This window comes from Salvelinus fontinalis, chromosome 4 (assembly GCF_029448725.1).
Source record: "Salvelinus fontinalis isolate EN_2023a chromosome 4, ASM2944872v1, whole genome shotgun sequence".
In the NCBI taxonomy this organism is placed as follows: Eukaryota; Metazoa; Chordata; class Actinopteri; order Salmoniformes; family Salmonidae; genus Salvelinus; species Salvelinus fontinalis.
The window spans coordinates 76,676,405-76,685,773 of NC_074668.1; the positions used below are offsets into that span (position 1 = coordinate 76,676,405).

At 41.8% G+C, this 9,369-nt stretch overlaps 1 long non-coding RNA gene across 1 annotated transcript; it reads right to left on the reverse strand.

Moving 5' to 3' along the window:
- Window positions 1-2,207: 2,207 nt before the first annotated feature.
- On the reverse strand, window positions 2,208-9,134 carry LOC129854445 (uncharacterized). Its single transcript, XR_008759304.1, has 3 exons — window positions 6,751-9,134; window positions 5,462-5,550; window positions 2,208-2,335 (listed from the first exon to the last, which is right to left on the reverse strand). It is a non-coding gene; the product is annotated as an uncharacterized LOC129854445 (long non-coding RNA).
- Window positions 9,135-9,369: the final 235 nt, after the last annotated feature.

Here is a 9,369-nt window from a genome sequence, read left to right on the forward strand (position 1 = left end):
CTCACTGAGAACTTCTACAGAAGACTGTTCTAGTGCCCATCCCACACAAGTTATGTAACTTATTATGGCCTTTCTTTTATCAGAAGCAGCAATTATTTCAACACTTAGTTCAAGGTTCAAGAAAGCATTTGCAGATACTGTGTGACTGAGGCTGTATTTACACGGGCAGCCCAATTCTGATCTTTTGTCAAAAGATCTGATCTGATTGGCAAAATACCCATTAGTGGCAAAAATATCTGAATTGGGCTGCCTGTCTGTCATAAATGGAAAATGCATCCCAGCCCTAACAATATTGACTATTACTGATATGCCCACTTGGATTAGGAGGGCAGTGGGGTGAATTTGTCTCAACTGCACAGATGAATGTAACCCATTTGAGACCTTATTACAGTGTAATTATAATCTAATAACCCATGTTAATGTGTACTAGGTAGATAAGTACAGGCAGTAAAGTTGTACTTTCCACCGCTAAATCAATATCAGAAGATACAGATCAGTACTGTACTCGATACAGCATATACTTCCTAGCCAGTGTAAATGCATATGTTATTTCCCTGACAAGGACCCCGCTCCACATCCTGACCAACACCAGACATACACCATTAGACAACACCAGACATACACCATTAGACAACAACAGACATACACCATTAGCCAACAACAGACATACACCATTAGAACTACTGCTATAACTTAGAAATATAATTCACATATCAATGAGTTGCTTGTGCTTTGTACTCTGCCTGGATGCTACAGAGTACAGAGAAATGACAGACTGCACCTTTAATTGAGACTCTAATTAATCCGTTTATGCGGTCCAAACACTTAAAAGACACACCCTATCCCCTCAGCCCTCAAATTAAGTGGACACTTCTGATGACGTATCATGACGTCTGACGAGTATACACTTGCAAGGCAAGGGGCGAGGGAGGGAGGAATGATTTTTAAATAGACCACCCTTGGCCGGAAATTCATCACTCGTTCATCCCGTGATGATTGTGTTTTCAGCCACGGGTAGGTGGTGGGTGCTTTATATGCGCTACAGTCAATTATGAGTGCATGTCTACTTATATTAAATATATAATTATTAATATACGCCTACTGTATGATAGCTAGCAAATGAATTAGCCAACTAACGTTAGCTAGCCTAGCTGGAACTTCTGAAGAAGGAAAATGTTTTATTTCTACAATTTCCGAAAGATAATGTAAGAAATTGTAATAGATACTGGAAACTTGTTATAACAACTTCTCAACACAAGCTATACTTTGCACAACATGCACCCACCCCCCCCGCTTTTCTCTCAGACACATTCTGCTCTCATCAGATAACAACCACAGACACACACACCCACACCCAGAACAGGCCCCTGCAACAACAACACGCACACACATTCTTTTCAAGGTTGGGACTCGAAGACAAAGAACAATGTTAAGAGCCAATGGAACGTCGACACCAGGCCCGAACAGGACTACCCACGACCCAGATCGACCAATCCAACGAACAGACTCCCAGAATATACCTACGTCATTTTACTGTATAAATGATCTGCACACCATGTTTCGGGGCTCTTTTCCGATAGTTCCCTAAGAACTGAACGAACGAGTCTGTGCAGCACGCTTTGCCAGATATCTTTACCTTTGAATAAACTGCCTTTACTATACCTTATCCACCTCGTCCAATGTCTCAACTTGGTCTCATTTCTCCAGTAACGATTCATCAACAATAACCAGACAAAAACATATTTACTGAGACGTGTTTGTGCCGTCATGTGCATTAGTAGCACAATTTCTAACGTATTTGCATTCGTTTTTACTTACGTAAACTTTGTTGACTTCTCCATTGATATTTTTTTACCGACTTGATACCGACTTTTTTACCGACTTGATAAGTTTTCACCGACTTGATTTATGGGTTGTTTCAGGCCCTGGAGTGAACATAATTGTACACTTGCAAAGCCTATCTAAAAACGAGGGCTGAGGGGTTTACGTTGTAAACTTCTCTTGCTTGGCCAATCATTTGGACAGCCCTCCAAGATGGCGACGGGGATTCCCCCAAGGGCATAATGCGAGGGTAAGTGGACGAGGGTGTGTCTTATAAGTGTTTGGACCGAAACCAGTGTCTCACCCTGGATGGTTCAGGAAGTACTGACATCTGGGTATCCGCCCACGTCGTGCACGTCGATGCCCAGCAGGTGTCCCAGGCCGTGGGGCATGAAGACAGAGCCCATGTGGACCTGCAGCATGTCCTCCACACTCCCACACAGGATCCCAATCTTCACCAGCTCCTCTAGGTGAACCCGGTCAGCCAGACGGTGCATCTCTGTCCACTTGACCTCTGAAACACAAGACTTGTTTGGTGGACTGGATCTAGTATTCACTATTAAAGGCATAGCCCATTTGATTTGCTCACAAGCATATATGGATGAAGGGAGCTGACACTTGATTTAGATATATTTGTAAGTATGCATGTGTTTAATGAGAGCCATGATGGTCCGTGATGACTTCAGCAAAGCCCCAGAGTGCTTTCTCCACCCATGTCAAACAGATAATAAATTGTTCCCAGCATGCACATCCGAATGAATAAAAGTTTTGAGCGGAGGCGGTTTGCCTTTCAAAGGTGCTCATGTTGTGTCACCATGGGCGCTCCACACAGCCACTTTAAATCTCCATCAGTATCCCTATGCACACGGCAGCCTGCCTCAGGTTCAAATACAGTCAAGCTGTGCTATGTTTATGGATAAACCCATGGGAGAGCCACTCTGGGCTACAAGACTAAAGGATCCATCTTCTGTGTATCAATATTTAAAACCTGCTCAACTTTCAACCTCTAAGACAAACGTTCATGAAGAATCTAGTGGGTATGTTAAAGTGGCTGTCCAAGAGTTCCCCTTTCAAACACCATCATCTTTTTAATAGCCTCATAGATGTTTAGTCTTTCAGCGGTTCTGGACCAGTTCCGACTGACAAATAATGCCAAAAGGCCCCATCTGTCTGCTCTCCGATTCCACTCTCTAAGCAGAGCTGACTTGAAGTGTCAGGTTTCAGACCGACATTTGCATAGGGAGTGACCTGTCACATTTTCTGGCCTATCCAGACAAAGAATTGATTATCTGTTCCTCTGAGCGAGTGAGCCCAGCTTGAGAGACTACAAATGAGCGGTGACGGTCTTGCGAGTCCAGCCATTGTGGTTTCATCTTGCTGTGATTTTCTCAGCAATTTAGAGCTCTCAACATAAAAAAATATGAAATATTTTAATATAATTTAATCATCACTTTCTCTTGGTCACAGAAGAACGAAATCACGTTGTGCTTAAAGCTGAAATTGTCATGAGTATGCACACATTTGAATGGTGTTTGAATTTAGGAGAAAATTCTCTGTCGACAGTTATATAAAATAGTGCCAATATGGTACTGTCACTAAGTATGATGCTATTTATTTTACAGCTATAAGAAATGTGAAATCTTATAGTAAGTCGTTTCGGTCATAGGCAATCTTCTCCTAAATGTCCACTGAGCTGCACAGAGACACCATTCAAATGTGTGCATACTCATTACAACGTCAGCTTTAAGCCCAAAGTGTGACCAAGAGAAAGTGATCTTCTTTAATTATATTAAATTCTGTAATCAAGAGAAAGCGATCTTCTTTAAATTATATTAAATTATTTCGTATTTTTTCATGTTGAGATGAAAAATTATTTGATTGGTACTATATTTAGAAAGCATTTCAGTCATTTCAAGTCCTATTTCCCCACTTTGTTGAATCAGAAAAAAATAAAACCATATACACTGAACAAAAATAAATGCAACATCCAACAATTTCAGAGATTTTACAGAGCTACTGTTCATATAAGGAAATCAGTCAATTTAAATAAATTTGTTTGGCTCTAATATATGGATTTCACATGACTGGGAATACAGATATGTATCTGTTGGTCACAGATACCTTAAAAAAAGGTAGGGGAGTGGTTAAGAAAACCAATCAGTATCTGGTGTGACCACCATTTGGCTCATGCAGCGCGACACATCTCCTTCACATAGAGTTGATCAGGCTGTTGATTGTGGCCTGTGGAATGTTGTCCCACTCCTCTTCAGTGGTTGTGCGAAGTTGCTGGATATTGTCGGGGACTGGAACACGCTGTCGTACACGTTGATTCAGAGCATGCCAAACATGCTCAATGGGTGACATGTCTGGTGGGTATGCAGGCCATGGAAGAACTGGGACATTTTCAGCTTCCAGGAATTGTGTACAGATCCTTGCGACATGGGGCTGTGCATTATCATGCTGAAACATGAGGTGATGGCGCGACAATGGGCCTCAGGATCTCCTCACGGTATTTCTGTGCATTCAAATTGCCATTGATAAAATGCAATTGTGTTCGATGTCCATAGCTTATGCCTGCCCATGCCATAACCCCACCACCACGATGGGACACTGTTCACAATGTTGACATCAGCAAACCGCTCACCCTCACAACACCATACACAGTCATACACGCTGTCTACCATCTGCCCGGGACAGTTGAAACGGTGATTCATCCGTGAAAAGCACACTTCTCCATCATGCCAGTGGCCATCGAAGGTGAGCATTTAACCACTCAAGTAGGTTATGACGCCGAACTGCAGTCAGGTCAAGACCCTGGTGAGGACGGCTAGCACACAGATGAGCTTCCCTGAGACGGTTTCTGACAGTTTGTGCAGAAATCCTTCAGATGTGCAAACCCACAGTTTCATCAGCTGTCTGGGTGATTGGTCTCAGACGATCCTGCAGGTGAAGAAGCCGGATGTGGAGCTCCTGGGCTGGTGTGGATACACGTGGTCTGTGGTTGTGAGGCAGGTTGGACGTACTGCCAAATTCTCTAAAACTACGTTGGAGGTAGCTTATGATAGAGGAATTAACATTCAACAGATCTGGTGGGCAGGAATGTGTGTTGTGTGACAGAACTACACATTTTAGAGTGGCCTTTTCTCCCAATGCATATGCCACACCTGTCAGGTGGATTGAATATCTTGGCAAAGGAGAAATGCTCACTGACCGGGATGTTAACACATATTTGAGAGAAATAAGCTTTTTGTGTGTATTGAACATTTCTGGGATATTTTATTTCAGCTCATGAAACATTGGACCAACATTTTACATGTTGCGTTTATATTTTTGTTCAGTATAAAATCACATTTTCATATTTTCACAATATTTGTACTTGAGCTTATGCTCTCAAAAGTGAGTACACCTCAGCCATTTATAACTATTTTACCATAAAGGTGAGTTCCAGACCTTTCTAAAACTATGTTATTGTTTTCCGGCCATCTCATGTAAAATAATTATGTTTGGGTATATCTATTTTGGCAAAAATCTAAATGTTGCCCTATCATTCAACTGGTATTAAAGCTGCCACTTTGCCACATAAAACCTGTACTGTTTATGTAATAATAGCTCATATTAAATATATAGTGAAACATCTTACAGCTTCAATCACACTCTAGGGTTAGGCTATATGATGACTGAATCCAGGGTCAGATCACATCAGGGACAGCACGGCATCCATCATGTTTCCTAAAACAACAGGGGAAAAACTACAGTAAGACACAACTATAGTATGGACAGCAGGGGGAGGTGTAACTCTCTTTGGATACAGTACTGTACTGTCGATCTAAAACTGAGAAACAATGGATCTCTAAGAATATTTCTTGATACCAAATGTAGCTAAACTACATGAAAACCCCAGAATATTTTGTTTGCCTTGTGTTATAAAACAAAGGAGGAGAAAATAGGAGCAAAATGTAACAGTAAGGTGCAGTGGTTCTGAACCTTTTTCTGTCACTGTACCACCAACTGAATTTTGCTCTGCCAGGAGTACCCTTGATGTACCCCCTCATGTGCATTTTACCATTAGGCCTATGGTCTCATGAGTCTTCTCAAGTGGATAGGCCAAGTACCCCCAGTGGTCCTAGTACCCCTGGCTGGATCAACTGAGGTACAGTATATACAGTGATTGCTGATTCACCATGTATCATCCACTATAGACTTGTCATTGGGAGCTCCTAGATGACCATAGTACAGAACTGAGTTGTGTCCTCTGTTGAATATATAAAAACATTTATCATCAAGATAGTGGGCATGCGAGTCAATTAAAATAGAACCACATTTGTGCAAAATCATCCTCATACTTTTTTCTTAAATTAAGAAAAAGAGAAGCTCATTATAACAACAGTTTACAGGCCAAACTGTAATCATCATATTTACTTAAAAACATTTAATCCAAAATAGACTGATGTTGTTCACCACCAGCAGTAGCAGTCCTGGACCAGCAGAGAGGAACTGGATCTGCCAGTGGCACAAACAGTACAGTAAAGCTTGGGCTCCAAAATGTCAAGACACCCCAGTCCCTGCATACAGTGCCAGTTCCCCTGAATCCTACATGTTATCTCTACTGCCAGCTGCATGTTCTGATGATACAGTTGAACTGTAGAGCTTTGAACTGAAAACCTGAGGGCTTGGGACTGTTACAGTGGCTTGAAGGATGTCCTAGAAGAAAGCAATGCTGTAACTTGTAGTAAACAAAATGGAGAAAGACATAAAACACACTAGCTGGGATGTCGCTTTGTAAAGATAGCTGAGGCGACTTCAAAACGGAATAGTGGTCATAGCTATTACCATTGCCAATGGCCCATTGAAGTGGTAAAAGAAGATGAATTTCATGAATTATAGATTATGTTCACCAGATACAGGTGGGGGGGGGGGGGAGTGCCTTACGTTCCACAGATACAGGTGTAGGAGGTGTGACGCATTCCCCCGCTGGAGTAGCAGTAGTGCTGGAACAGGCTGCAACAGAAAAGCACTGATGTGAGGATCACACAAAACTACAGATTTAGCAATTAACCTATTGGTAGGACATTATCCTCTTTACCCCTTTACATACAGAGCAGAAGAAGATGTTCTCAGAAAGGAGATGAAAACATACATCTCCCACCTTGAAAATCTCCATCTATATTTATGTTTTTATCTTGTGAGACTGAAAGAGTGATTATTCACCAATCAACTCGCTGAAATTCAAGTTGATGTAAACAGAAGAGTAAACGTTTTCACAGAAGGTAATCTGTTGTCTCGGCAGTAACTAAACCTGAGCCAACAACTACAGGTAATGTAACTGCCAAAATAAATGAAACACTTCAGGAAATTAGGGATATAACGTATATTGAAAGCAGGTTCTTGAGTTGTATTTAATTAAGCATGAACATCCCATCATACTTAGGGTCATGTATAAGTATGCCCAGTATTTTGGCTACCATGGCTAGATCTCAGTGATTTTGAAAAGAGGGGTCTCAAAGTAGCATACACCTGTATCAGTACCAACAAAACACCAAATTATGGAATTTCTCATGGAAGAATGGTGGCACATCTTTCCAATAGAGTTCCAGACACTTGTAGAATCTATGCCAAGGCGCATTGAAGCTGTTCTGGAGGCTCGTGGTGGCCCGCCCTATTTGCACACTTTAATCAGTGTTTCCATTATTTAGGCAGTTAGCTGTACATCCTACTGTAAACCTGAGCTGTTGGATTTCCTTGCTCTCCAGCTTGATAAAAATATCAGCAGAAAGCAGTGTTAGTTTGTTAGACATATAAGAGCAACATGGAGTTCAACAAAAAGCCAGCAGCCTCCAGCTACAGTAGGAGAGAGGGAGAGGAAAAAGTGAGATAAAGGGAAAAAAAGAGAGATAAGAAAGGCAGAAAGCTCAGTCTCTCCTCCCAAAGCAAACCAGGGGAGGCGTCGTTCGTGGAGACGCGGTGCAGTCAATTAGGCAGATAGTGGGGTGGCGAGCGGCGCTGCTATCATAACTCAGATTTTTTTACACTCTTCTGCCACCCAGATGAAGGTTTAATTAAAACAGAAAAAGCTGCCAGTGAGAGAGAAACAGGAAATAGATGCTGCTGAGTGGGTGGCGTCTCCAGATGATCACAGCACCAGAAGCTTTCAAGGAGATGCAGTGGAAGAAAGGATAGACATAAGTGGGTGGTTGGAGAAGAATGATTTGCACCCCAAAATGGCACACAAATGTTATCGTTTTATATTTACTATACTTTTTTTTTTTTTATCACAATTTTAAATTCTGACTGTACTACTGTAATATCAGGCCTATACCTGCCTCCTTCAGTGCGATAGCCTGGTCCTTATTTGGCCTCAAACCTCACTAGCGTCAACGAACAGTATTTTTATCAGAATAAAATGTGTCTAGAATACTTTTACCACAAACTAAAGTTGGCCGGGGTCCGGAGATTTCAAACAAAAAAATCATCAGAGATCAGTCGAATGCTGGTCAGCTCAAAATGGTTTTCCAAACAGCAGTTCAAACACTGTCCTCTTCCAGTCCTGCTGTTTTAAGAAGTCCTCATGCGTTCCTCTAATCATCATACCTGGAGACAGATCAAACACTTCTGTCCTCTTCCAGACCTGCTGTTTTAAGAAGTCCTCACGCGCTCCTCTAATCATCATACCAGGAGACAGATCAAACACTTCTGTCCTCTTCCAGACCTGCTGTTTTAAGAAGTCCTCACGCGTTCCTCTAATCATCATACCAGGAGACAGATCAAACACTTCTGTCCTCTTCCAGACCTGCTGTTTTAAGAAGTCCTCATGCGTTCCTCTAATCATCATACCAGGAGACAGATCAAACAGCTTTGCATCTCTAGCCGCTCTATATTAACAGAATGAACGGTATCCAAAGCGATGGGGAGAAACTCCATAGCTGTCTCCCCTCACAGTGGCAACAGAGAATCACACAGATGATTCATAATTGATTAGAACCAACAAGTATGTTTGTGAAGAAACAAACACAATCATAGCTAATAGAGTGGGTACAACAGTCATTAGTGTTGTTTGAGTGATTGCCCATGCTCATGTTTTATCATAAGACTAAAGTTCTCTCTATAAACCCTATCATCTACATCAAAGGGCTAATCCAAAACACTGATCCGAGCCAGTCCTCTTGGTTTGAACATATTAACAAAATGCAGTCCCGACCTGCTTGCAAACTTGTTAAAACATTTACTAGCAAACTCAGAGTTTCTTACACTGAAAAGAAAGCTATTTGAGGCAGTGTTTGTCTGATTAGTTATGCCTAATGCAGACGAGGAGGCAAATAATTATTACATTAAACCTCCCACTGCATTCTTTTATTTTTTTATTTTTTTTTATCCCATTTTCTCCCCAATTTTTTTGTGGTATCCAATTGCTAGTAATTACTACCTTGTCTCATCACTACAACTCCCATACGGGCTCGGGAGAGACGAATGTCGAAAGCCATGCGTCCTCCGAAGCACAACCCAACCAGCCGTACTGCTTCTTAACACAGCGCGCCTCCAACCCGGAAGCCA